The sequence below is a fragment of the Sus scrofa genome, chromosome 17 (assembly GCF_000003025.6).
Source record: "Sus scrofa isolate TJ Tabasco breed Duroc chromosome 17, Sscrofa11.1, whole genome shotgun sequence".
Classification (NCBI taxonomy): domain Eukaryota; kingdom Metazoa; phylum Chordata; class Mammalia; order Artiodactyla; family Suidae; genus Sus; species Sus scrofa.
In genome coordinates this window covers 50,236,190-50,249,240 of record NC_010459.5, presented here as the reverse complement: position 1 = coordinate 50,249,240, position 13,051 = coordinate 50,236,190, and the positions used below count along the sequence as shown (strand labels likewise).

At 54.7% G+C, this 13,051-nt stretch overlaps 1 long non-coding RNA gene across 2 annotated transcripts in view; it reads left to right on the top strand.

Moving 5' to 3' along the window:
* The window catches only part of LOC106508180, a 90,071-nt gene that overhangs the window by 65,643 nt on the left and 11,377 nt on the right, over positions 1-13,051 (top strand). The window lies entirely within an intron of this gene.

The following is a 13,051-nucleotide window of genomic DNA, read 5'->3' as shown; positions in this document are numbered from 1 at the left end:
GACCTGAAATGCTGAAGTGTGAATATAATTCAAAATGCTCTTTCCCCAGAGAGCTGCAGATGCCCACAGAGGACAGGCGAGATGGTTTGGGTGGTTCCTGAACCAGCTTTAACACTAAGGTGCAAAACGTGCCCACTCACCAAGTCTCCCTCGGTCTCTGGGGTGTTCACAGAGGAAGTCAGTTCGGTCCTGGCATGACTTTAGTGCCTCTCTGGGCACTGCTTTGTTTTCATTGTATTTGTTTTATGGATTCTCTCTGTTTATGGCAAGTGACATTAATTTTTCATTCGCAATAGTGGAACATCAAATTTCCCTTAAAAAGGTATCTGAGGAAAGAAACTGACTTAAAGCCAAATTGAGACTAGGCGAGAATACAGATGGGTGCAGCTGTTTTAGGGAGGCGTGGGCGTGTCCTTTGTGAATGTGAATCGGATGGTGTCACCCCCCGCTTAGAATCTTCCAGGGTCTTCTCTCACTCAGAAGAAAACCCACACTCCTCACCGTGCTGACCTGGGCCCTGGGTGACCCTCTTCCTCGTCCCCTCCCTTGCTCTATGTCACTCTACTCCAGCCATGCTGATCTGTCCACCACAGGGCCTTTGCATGTGCTCTTTCTTCTCTTGGACTCTCTTCCTCCAGAAATGTGTGTGGTCCCCGAGTCTGGGGGACTCAGGCTGGGTGGGGTCTGTGGCCGTGGGGGAGTGGGCGCCCATCCAGCCAGGGGCAGCTGTGACTCAGTGCAGCTCATTGTAGAAGGCATGTCTTTCTGGGGAAAACCCTGAGAAACCCTTATCTTAATAGAAAACATCCTAATTTTTTTAAATCGTAGGTTCCTCCATTTTAAAAGAGTAAAACAGTTGTATTAAAAAACCAGTCTGTGAATGAACCCTGACCTGCAGGCTGTGACTGAGCCACCTGTTGAGGGAGATCAAGACGGTGGCCTTGCAGTGTCCTGCATTCCGGGATATATGACGAGCACAGACACCACCGGGCCAAACGGAGTGGGGGCTGTGCAGCGGGCATGCTGGCCACCCTGACTGGGGAACAGAGGAGAATTTAAAGAGGAGGCAGGATGTGAGGGGACCAGTGGGAGGGGCTGTCTGTTTCCTTGGGGCTGTCAACAAAGGATCACACATGGCCTGGCTCCAAACAACAGAAACTTATCCTCTCTCAGTTCAGGAGATCAGAAGTCCAAAATCAGGGTGTTGGAAGGGTGGGTTACTGCTGCAGGCCCTGAGGCAGCAACCGCCCCGCGCCTTTCTTCGCTTCTGGTGGACGCCGGAAGTCGGCGTTCCTCGTCTCTCCCTCCTCCTCCTCCTGTGGTGCTGCGCTCTGTGACTGTGTCCAGATTTCCCTCTTCTTACAAGGACACCAGCCATGGTGGTGTTCAGGACCACTTCCTCCTAACTTGATTGCGTCCGCACAGATCCTGTTTTCAAATAAGGCCCCATTTATAAGTGCGGGGGTTTGGGACTTCAGCTTATCTTTTGGGGAAGACAGTTCAAGCCCCAGAAGGACCTACAGTCTGGTGTGAAGCTTGCGTAGTGATGAGTGAGGGGCTGGCGGGGCAGGGAGCTTGGGGTCCTGTAGCCTCAAAGTAAAGACTACCGGGGTTGAAGGGCAGACCTCCAAAAGGAAGGGTTTCCTTTAAGTCACTGCTTAGGCTGTAAGGAGGAACGTAGAGCTGCTCAAAGCTGAAGGTCCAGACCCCACCATCTACACAGCGATGGCGGCAGTAGCCTCCTCATTGGTCCAGGTCTGCTACCTCTGCCCCTGCAGTCCACACCACACAGCAGTCAGAGGGTCTAACTGAGGAGAGAAATCAAGTCTGGGCGGACCCCTGGTCTCCATCACCGTGGAAGGCTTTGCCTCTTCCTCTTTGCCACACACCTCTCTCCTCGTTCAGCCTCAGCCTTACAGGCCTCCTTTCTGCCCTGCCCCATCTTTGTCCTGCCCCAGGGCCTTTGCACATGCTATTCTCAAGGCCAGAAATTCTCTTCTCTGTCTTTTCACAAAGCGCTCCTTCTCAACCTTCAGGTCTCAGGTATTCTTGGAGATCTTCCTCAAAGCCTTCACCTCCACTTGCTACTCTTAGTCATCTGAGCCTCTTGTGGTTCCTTCACAGCATGTGCCATAGTCAGGAAAACTGACTTTTTTTCCTGCTTTTTAGGGCCACACTTGAATATGGAAGTTCCCAGGCTAGGGGTCAAATCAGAGCTTCAGCTGTTGGCCTACACTACAGCCACAGAAACGTGGGATCCAAGCCTCATCTGTGACCTACATCACAGCTCATGCAATAATGGATCTCCAACCCACTGAGCGAGGCCAGGGATCGAACTTGCATCCTTATGGATACTAGTTGGGTTTGTAACCCACTGAGCCATGACAGGAACTCCAGGAAAACTTTTTTGTTTATTGTGTTATTGCTTTACTACCAGTCTGCCCACTGGGTTGTGGGTTCCACAAAAGCGGGGTCTGTGCCTATTTCCAGCTGTGTCCCCAGTGCCCAGCATAGTGCCTGGCACACAGGGGGTGCTTGTTAATATTTGTTCAGTAAGTGTTGGAAGTTAGATAATGTAAGTCAGAAGAAAAGGGGGCCTGACTGATGACACACTGATGACCACAAGGTTCTTCTTTACGGCCAAGTGGGAACCTGGAATCAGTGGGCAGGCTGGAGAGAGGGGGCAGTGCTCAAGGTGGTGTGTGATGACAGTTCCAAAATACGACAGAAAGAAGGGGGCACCTGCGCTCGGGGTCCTTATATACCTGGTTCCTGCTCTTGGGCAGAGGGCAGGCAGGAAGATTAGGGGTTCAGGGTGCCAGCAGGCTCTGCACCTGAGGACAGGAGATGCCCAGGAAGGCAGATGCTGGGCTGAAGGTCTAGAAGGGAAGTAAAGGAGGAGGGAAGGTCAAGGTTAAAGGCAGGGGCGGGGAGGAAGCTGGGAGCAAGGGGACCTGCTCACTGCCTTCCATCTAACCCAGTCCGGTGAGTGTGGAGTTGGGCTCCCAGGTCCTATCTCGGAGCTGTGCCTGATGTGTGTGAGATTCTGGGCGAGTCGCCTAATCTCTCTGGGCCTCAGTTTCTTCACCTGTCCAGTAGGGCTGGTGTTCATCCCTGCCCCTCAGGTGAGCTTAAGTGATGATTGTAAAGTCCTTAGAACAGTGCTGGGCATGTTGTAAGTGTCAGGCCTTTTTATTCCTACCTCCAGGTTATTTACTGTGATCCCACTGCTGCTGTGTCAGGGTGGCAAACCCAAAGCTTATAATGGCGTGAGGTGGCGTGAGGTGGGCTGGGAGTAAGGCAATAGGGAGTGGTGGGGACTGCGGAGGACTGGAGAGCCTCTGCTTTGTCTAAAAGAAGTGGTTGCCATCAACTCCAGTACTGGGCAGGTATGGGGCCCAGTGTGGACCAATGCTCTCTCTCTGTTTTTTTGTCTTTTTAGGGCCACACTTGTGGCATATGGAAGTTCCCAGGCTAGGGGTTGAATCAGAGCTGCAGCTGCCAACCTACGCCACAGCAACACAGGATTCTTAACCCACTGAACAAGGCTGGGAATCAAACCCATGTCCTGATACTAGTCAGGTTCATTAACCACTGAGCCACAAAGGGAACTCCCCAGATGTTCTCTTTTTTAAAGAGAAGATGGAAATTCTATTTTTAGGTAAAATCTAACTTTAAAGTGTTAGTAAATACTTTCATTTAAAAAATATTTTCCCCTGGGAGTTCCTGTTGTGGCTCAGTGGAAACGAATCTGACTAGTATCCATGAGGATACAGGTTTGATCCCGGCATCTCTCAGTGGGTTAAGGATCCAGCATTGCCATGAGCTATGGTGTAGGTCACAGATGAGGCTTAGAACTGCTGTTGCTGTGGCTGTGGTGTAGGCTGGCAGCTACAGCTCCAATTCAGCCTCTAGCCTGGGAACTTCCATATGTTGTGGATGTGGCCTTAAAAAAAAAAAAAAAAAAAAAAAAGACCAAAAAAGAAAATTTCCCCTACACCCTCCACCAATACACCCTGGCTGTGGGTGAAGATGCCTGAGGAGCTGAGTTTTTGGCTCTTGCACTTCAGATTATTGCATAGTATGTTGTTCCAGTGAGGAAATGGAGGTTAAGCAACTTACCCAAGGTCACATAGCAGGAAGTGGCAGAGCTGAATTTGCACCAGGGAGGCGACTCCAGAGCTCGTGCTGTTCCCTGGTTGGCTCTGCCACCCCCTAGGCCTCCAAAGGGAATGAGGCTGTCTTCCTGGGAATAATGTGGAGATTTCTCTGGGAGGCAGGAGGGTGGCACAGGACTCAGAGGTCTGAAGTGCCGTGTCCTAGGGCCCAGGTTGTGGGGCAGTGTCTGTCAAGAGGGGATGCAGAGGGTGAAAGGAGGACAGGCCTGCCCCCAGCAGACGGGTCTGCAGAGGACTTGCTCAGGGCAGGGGATGAGGGGGGACGCCCTGAGGTGGGTAGCGTGTAGTTGGAGGCTGTAATGCTGGGTACACGGGAGGGATTGGTGGTCCCACAGGAGCTGGGGGGCGGGTCTTGGCCAGATGGTTGGGGTCCTCAGAGGCTCAGCCCCTCTCTGGGTGGGGGTTGGCCCTCCGCCCTGTCCCTCTGAAGGTGGCCATTAGGGAGGGAAGCCACAGAGCTCAGTGCCGTACAGATTGGGATACAACCATGTGGCAGCAGTAAAAGCAGCTTTTGCTCAGGGTATAAGAGCAGCTTTCTGCCTGTTTCTCCAGGCCGAGGGGTTGTCTGCAAGCTCCTGAGAGTGGTTCTGAGGGTGGGTCTGGAGTTCTTGGGAGGCCTTCCTCCAGGCCAGTCCCCCATGGCCATCCCGGGGAGCTGTTCCCTGGTGGGATTGGAAGGCTCTGGGGCCGAGCAGCTGCAGGCCCCCAATCCCAGCCTCCGCCTTGCAGCCTCCTGGGCAAACTTTGGAGCGGTGACCTCTCAAGGCCTGGGGGCACAGCTACTTCCTCGCCTCCCTCTGACTGCAGGAGAAAGTGGATGAACCTGGCCTCCCCTCACTGTAGGACAAATGGTATCTGGTCTGACACACCCATAACCGGATGAGTTTATCAAATTGCAGGCTGTGATGCATTAGTGGGTCTTGAAATCAATTTAGAGAGTGGAGCCTGGCACTTAAAATCTGCAATAGACCAAAATAGAATAGATCAGGAAATATCAAAGTGTGGGGCGTGCAGTGAAGAGAAGCCGTGTTCGGGAAAACTCCTGCTTTGTTTTTACATAAATAGGTATGTTTGTGTGTGGGGAGAAACCATGTGAAATGTTTCTCATTGCGGTTGTGTTAAATGTTTGAGACACTCTGTCCCAGGGTCTTAGTGTCATAGAACAGGAAAGTCACGCCAGGGCCCAGCAGGTCTGGGCTCTGTTGATTTCGGGAAGGAGACTGTAAAGCCTGGAAAATGAAAGTGGGCAAGAATGGGTCACAGGAGATGGCTCCAGGGCTGGCCCATCGAGTCCCTGGGCTGCTCCCTCTCTTTCCCTCCTTGGCTCAGACTCTTCAGCCCGTTGTCACTTTCCTGGAGCCTGTGTCCCCACTTTCTGCTCTTCTGCATGCCCATCAGGTCAGATGTTACTGTGTGGTTTCTGGCTCTAGTTTCTTATCTGTTGGCCCACCTGGAGCATCGGCTCCCCCAGAGCAGAAGCCCGTTTCCTGATGTACTGAGCCCAGCGCTGGCACACAGTAGGGGCTCACTGAGGACTGGAGCATGTGTGTCACCTGTTGTGAGGATGTCTGGAGGCTGGGGGTGGGGGTGGTTCTGCAGCAGAGGGGAGAGCCCTGGAGAGTGGCATAGCAGGGTGGGCTGCTCTTTCTGAATGTCCCTGAGTCCCCTGCCTGGCTTCCTGCTGCAGCCCCTACGTCGCCCTGAGGGTCCCTGCTGCCAGGCTGGGCTCTGTGGGAGCTCCAGAGACAGGAGGAGCTGGGAAAGTAATGCCTCTGGGGCCCAGGTCTGATGGAGTTGGGGCCACACTTGGTTCTCTTGGCTGTGGTGCCTGTTTGTGCTGTGGGCTCCCCAGCAGGATGGGGCTCTTTTTGCCCAAGTATGTAACTTGCTGGAGGTGGGCCTGTGCCCCTTCCCGAGAACCTCAGGCACTCAGGGGCCGGGCTCTGCGGGCTCGCAAGCAACCTGCAGGCTGGTTCCCAGACAGACAGGACACTCATGGCCTTCAACCCTCCTGGTCTCCCTGCCCCACATCCTGACTGGTGTTTGTGATCACCTCCCAGATAAACTTCTTGGGCTTGAAGCCTTGCCTCTGGGTTGGCTTCTGGGGAAACCAAAACATTGGGTGGAGGACTTGCTTCTGGTCTGGGTTTACTTTCTGTGCATATGATGTATGCTTGTTTGTATGTGTGTAAGTATTTTCCCTGAGTTGGGGTGGATTTGCAAGACAAAAAGGTGGGTACAGTGGTGTCAAGGGTCTTATGTGGTAGGAGGCAAGGACTTAGGTCTCATCTCCCCATCCATGATGGGGGGGCGGCATTTGCAGGACAAAGAAAGCAGCAGTGAAGGAAAATGAGAGAGGGCTGGGGGTGGGGAGAGGCAGGAGGGGGAAGAGGGGGAAGAGAAAGGGGGGAAGGGTTTGGGGTGAGACAGAGCCACGGGGTGGGTGGGTCTCTATGGGCCCCACAGAGCGGCTTCCTCAGCGCTGAGTCAGTAGCTGCCTTGACGCAGAGACACAAGTTGTCCATCCAGCGACCCCTCACAGCTTTGGTCTCTGGTAGCACATGAAAGAGATCTGTGTCCAGCAGCTCTTTGGGGCTGATCAGTTTTCATCCCATACATGTGGGGCCTGGACATACGTGCGTGCAGCCTCACACACACGCATGCACACGCATACACACACGCCCTCTCTCATCCCCACACACTCGCCACTCAGACCCAGCAAGTCCGGCGTCGTTAAGATGCCAGGCCATGCCTCTGCCTTCTCGCAGAGCTCGCGTGACCCTGCTGATCAGAGGAGGCCATGAGTGCGGAGGGTGAGCCCTGGCGTCGGTCCACAGGTCACCATGGCAACCCAGCTGCTACCTGTTTGTAAGTTTAAAAGCTCCCGGACGTACAGGGGCTCACACGTTAATTCATGCAGGTCAGCTGTTCACTGTTCAGGACCCCCACTGTCAGGTGAGGCAGCGAGGCACACAATTGGCTCGTGCTCCGTGTGTGGGTGTTTTGAGCTGGCCCACAATTAAGATGGGGGCTTGGGGGCAAAGAGCATTAAAAGTACAGCCAGTAGTCATGGGATTACAGTTGATGGCTTTCGAAGTACCTAACGCATATATCAGCATTCCATCTGGTGAAGCCTGAAGTGTCTCACGGATGGAGCGTGAGCGTAAGAAGAAAGGACACGCTCGCAAGTCTGACCAGCTCTCCAGGCAGGCGGTCCTGAAATCGCTGGCGGAAGGAGGGGTTCACCTCCAGGTCCGAGATGTGGGAGCAAATCCGAACACGTCCGTCGGAGGGGCCTGCAGTGACGTGGGATCAGGATGGTGGGAACCCAGGACTCCACGTGGCAGGACTGCAGGCTCTGTGGGACTCGCCCTCTGGTGTGGAACATGGGGTGGGGGTTGGGGAGAAGGAGGCGGGCGTGGAGAAAGCTGGAGAGAAATGGCCAAATCCGGTTTCTCTGTCGGGAGCAGGGTCTCAAAGCCAGTGTCCAGAGGGGCCTGGCAAGTGACAGAGGAGTGAGGAGGGCTAGAGCCAGCCAGCCCCTATCCAGCACATCCTGAGGGATCAGGACCTGCCAGACACCTGCAAGCAGGTTCAGGGTATTGACTCAGGCCATCTCCCCCGCCCTGTGGGGTGGGTTTCCGTTGTAGAAGGGGACACACTCAGGGAGGGAAGGAGGTGGCCCAGGACACGCAGCCAGCAAGTGGCCTATGGCCAGTGCAGCCCAGGAGCTGGGGTGGCAGATCCTGGGTCTCCAAGTTGGGAAGAATAGGGAGGGGTGGGGACTCTGGCAAACCACGGGGCCTGCACCTGTCTGAAGGGACAGCCTGGACTTTGTGCCACCAAAGGCCACCAGGAGAGAGTTTGGGCCCAGGTGGCCTGCTTTCCTGAGACCTTTGGAGAATCAAGGAACCAGATTTTCTAGTGAAATCTTGTGTTTTTACCTTGGATTCCCATTTTTCAAAACATACCAGGAGGGACAAGCTAGACACATCTGCTGGCTGGGATTGGTCTACAGTGTGACCTCTGACCCAAGGGGAGAAGCGTTCTGGAATGTTGGAGCCTCGGGGTGTGTGTGGCTCTGGCCTGGGTGGTGTGAACGGAGGGCTTTTCTCCCAAGAACGTAGACCCCCCCTCAGCAGGTCAGTGAATTTCAGGGGTGACTGCCCACCCAGGCTGATGCGGTTCAGAGGGGGTGCCTGCTCCATTCCTGGGTGGCGAAGGCAGGCTCTCTCTCGGGGGCGGGGGCGGGGGACGACGACTCAGGTTACAGGGACTTGATGGGACAGGCCCTGTCCTGACATAGCTCAAGTCCTGGTGTGGACAGAGACCTCCGTTTTCCTGGGGTTGCCCTGGTGGCCAGAAGGTTGGGCCCTGTTGGGCCTGTAGTTCCAGGGGCCTCGCCTGGCTGGGGACAGGCTCGTCCTGTGGGCCAAGGCCCCTCCCGCAGCCTCTGCAGGAGACTGACTCCCAGGCCTGTGGGCACTGGCACCTGTAGCCCTGTCCCATGCAAGGCCAGGGCAGGGTCAGGTTCCGGACATTGTCCTCCTGCCCCCACACGGGCAGAGCAACCCCTCCCGGGGCCGGATGGAGGCCCCACACAAACCCTCTCCCTCACAGTGGCCGTCTCTCTGGAAAGGGTCACTTGAAGAACGCCAGGTGGCAGGCGCCAGACTTTGGCATCCGAGGCGCTCCCGTGAGCTCCCTGGGACCAAAGCCGTCCTCTTTTGTCAGCACTGATGGGGAACAACTGCTGCTGCCCTTTAATCAGGAGGGGACACGCCAAGCGACGGCCTCCTGCAGGGCAGCCGACCCGTGCACTACATCGGCCCTGCGCTCTGTCACTCCCCGCAGACCGCGAGGGCCCGTGACGCCAAGGAGGAGCCCCCAGCCCCAGTCTGGTTCCTTCGAGGAGAACAGCCGCCCAGGGAAAATGCCAGTTAGGGTGGATTCTTGGCAGCTGCTCAATCTGGCAAATTATTTCTCTTCTTTCTTTCTTTCTTTTTTTTTTTTTTTTTGGGGAGGTAGAATATAAAACATTATTTGTTGATTCTCTGTATACCCTCCTCTGTGTCCAAGTGCCCCTCCCCACTTTCCAGGGGACACTCCGCTTAGTGGAGCAGCCTTGAGCCAGTCCTTAGGGAGCGTCGTTTCCTGAGGCTCTGTTGAGAAGTGGTGGTTTTTCTGACATCGAGCACCTGTTGTAAACCTGAGAAATGGGCCGTCTTGAGTGCCCTTGTATTTTTCACTCTCTCCGTGGGGAAATTCTGGGCAGAGCTCTCATGGAAGTGGCCTGGCCTGTCTCTGGATTTTAGAAATGCAGGAAACAGGCCTGGGGCTAGCCTTAAATTGGATTCAGTGAGGAAGCCTTCACATAAGTCCTTCACACAAGTATCAGCTTTTCTCTGGCGAGATTGTGGAGATGCGTTTAGGATAACTCCGGGAATTATGGAATGGAATCTATTCCACACTCAAATTCCATCTCACATATAAGTACATAACATTTGCAGCTGAGCTTGTGGTGTAGGAAGTCCAGGCAGACCCATCAGCAAATGGCTTTTTCTCTGGAGTGAGTCCATTTGCAGTTGACTCCTTCCAGGCCTTCATTCCTGGGAGTAACTGAACAGGGTGGGGACAGAGAGTGGACATCCTGAGGGGACTGGCCTTCTCAAAGAGGCTCTTAACAGGTCTTTGGCAGTTGATGAAAGGTATCCATTCTTCACCTGCTACTGCTGCCTTCAAGGGTCTTGTGAGGGAGGCAGGAGACAGACCAGCGAGAGCACCTGAGCAGGAGGCCGTTGCTTTGCTTGTCCAGAGTGTCACCCCTTCCATGGGCGTGCTCCCTCCATCCTCAGTTCTGCTCTGAATGCATATTTTCTTATGTCAGTGAGACCTCGAAAGACTGTCCAGGGCAAGCAGGGTGTCGTGCCCCCTGCAGCAAGGCCAGGCCAACAATCAGGTAAGCCTCTTCCGACCAGGCGGTCTCGGCCGAAGGCACTGCCTGTGGACAATGCTGAGGTTGATGAGCTGGTAAGAATTATTTATCATCAGCCCTCTAACATCTCCGTTTCATATCCCCACTCCAGCATTAGGAATTCATCAGGCAGCAGGTGGGAGCCTCCCCCCCTGCTCCCTCCTCCATGACTTCGGAGACTGATGAGGCGAATGGTGGGCCCACAGGCAGAGGAGGCAGCAGGCTCTCTGGGAGCAGCTATGTCCAGCATTCCCCTGCCATAGCTCCTCTAGTTAACAAGCAGCCTGCATCTCGTTAAGGATTTTTAAATAGTATCCATGTGTCTCCCGTGGCTCCGCGGGGCTGGGTCTCTCGAGGGAATGCCAGCAATGTTGGAGCCTCACTTAACTCTTGGGTCTCTTGCCGACAGTTGTCATGGGAGGAACGTCACCTTCACCTCTGCTCCTCAACCAGTATCATTTTAGTGGTTTTGCTCTAGGTTTGTACTTGAGCTTGAAAGAAGAGGCTCTTGAAAACAGACCACATGTTTTGACAGATGCGATTGGAGTTGGAGGTGGGCTGGGGGCATAAAACAAGTCATCAGGGTACCTCCTGCTTGCCTGGCCCTAACCCTGTCAAGCCTGTGTCCTGCTGCTGTGGGTCACAGCCTGTTCATAGCCCCCCCACCTCGAAGGGAGGCCCCACGCCTTCCTCTTCAGTCCCTTAGCTGCTCCAGGCCGGCAGGGGAGAGCCCAGGGAAGAAATGGAAACTCTTTTCTTCCCTCAGACACTGCTCCCCTACAAAACTGTCTGAGGGTGGCCCCATAACTCTCCTGTCTCTCTGCAGTTGCTTGTTTATAGTCTCCCATGGTGTTGGCATAACCCCAGGTCTACCTGCTGTCAGAGGGCTAGAGTCCTGGTGACAGTGGCCCTCTCTAGCTGACCCCTAGCAGGACTGCTGGAATTTAGCAACTGCTACATATCCTCTGCTGCTCTGATCACCATCTCCCTGGTGCCCGCTGGCTGAGAGTGCCCCCTGGGAGGGAGTCAGGTGGTCCTGACCCTCTCTGCTCCGAGAAGACAGTTGAATCTTTTCTTTTCAAGCAGATCTACACATTTCCTGCCCTGCCCACTCCTCTCAGACCTTAATAACGTGTCTTCTTTCTTTGGCGCCAGGTGCTGGCAAATTACTTCTTGCAAATTACTTGTTAAGACTGAAATCCGGGCAGGACTCTGCAAGTTCAGGGGCATCTATTATCTGCTGGTTCCAGGCGCCCAGGCATCTCTGTGGGCAGGGCGCTCGTCTGTGGGTGGGAGATGTTTTGGAGACTTTGGCTGCTCGGATCAGCTCGGCGCCTCCTCTTCTGCTTCTCCTGCCCTGATGGAAGCTGGTTCTGGCCAAGGGGACACAGTTCCTGCCCCCTTCTGCGTCCTAGGCACACTGGTGTCAGGCATGATGGAAGTGATTCAAGCATCATTTCCCACCGTGGAAAGGGGCCTCAGGCCGTGTCCCAGGCCCTCCACATCCCCAGGGGTGCCCATCTGAGGCTGCGCAAGGGCACAGGGTGGGGTCAGGTGTGCTGGACCTGACTGAGGAGGTCACACAGTGGGGCAGGGGGTGGGCACCAGGGCTGGAAGTTTGGATGGTGACATTGGAGCTCAGACAAGTCCCAGAAGACAGAGAGAGGGAGAGGCGGGTCCCCTGTGCTGGGGCTGAGACCTGGGTCCCAGGGCGGCCGGGGCTGCTAAAGGCAGAAACCAGCAAGCCTGAGGTGGCTTCACAGGGCTGGCCCAGGTGGGTTCTGCTTCCCCAGATCCACTGTCCTGGGAGGGGACCTGCCACCAGGGAACCTCCTGATCTCTGTCTCTTTGTCTCCCTTTGGTCACTGCCATGACAGTGATGCTCATAGCTGCACTGTGGCCCTTCGGCGTTGCCCACTCATGCCTTCTCCCCACACCCCATCCCTGTGATTGTTTCTCTCACTCCTGGTTTTTGGTGTCTGTCCGGCAATGACAGCCCAAGTTCACGCACAGGACTGGTGTCCGCCTCCTGCAGAAAGCTCACCCTGCATCTCGGCATGAGGGTGGAGAGGGGTGGAGGAGGTGGTGATGAATTCCCCCCCAACACCGCCCTTCGTATTCCCATTATCTTTTTTCTGGGAGCCTATGCCCTGAATCCCAGTGAGTCGTGAGTTGTAAATCCCCTGACATCACACCCCCTCACCCCCTGTACACATGTGGCCTCAGCCTAGGCCCGCCCCCCTTAGCTCCGTTGCCTCTCCTGAAACCCCCACATTCATCCCTTCTCCCTCCCTCTGTCCCTCATCCTGTGGGAATAAATCTAGTCCCCGAGGGAGCCACATGGCAGACAATGCAATGCACCATCCCCATTTCAATGCTGTGTAGATTCCCACCCCATCTAATTCCTTCTGTTCTTTCTGCCATAAACACCCCCCCGGCACACTGCCTCTTTCTTCCTGGGCTGCATCTGTGCAGAGGGGCCCAAAAAACAAACTCACTCAGAGCCTGGAGAGGAGCTTCAGCGGAGAGGTGAACAGCTGAGGCTGTTTGAATGTTGCAGTCCCCCTGCCCCCCCTTTGTATAATCAGCAACCCCCCCAGGGGGGGAGCCCACTAGGGGGTAGGTGGGGGGGGGGCAGGAGAGTGCAGGTTAAACAACACAGGGGAGGGGCAGGCAGCAGGGGTAATTAATTTTTCTTGAAGGTTTATCAAGCTGTCATTAATTTCCTTGTCACATGTAAAAACGGAGGCAGAGGCTCAGTTAAGAGTGATGTTCTGGTGCCAACCAAGCTTGTCTTTTAATCACATTCTTTGCATATTGGTTTTGACATCTCGGTTTAATCACAGGCTCTTTCACTGCAGTTGTGGATTCGCTGTGCCATTTGTGGGGCTTTTCTCCA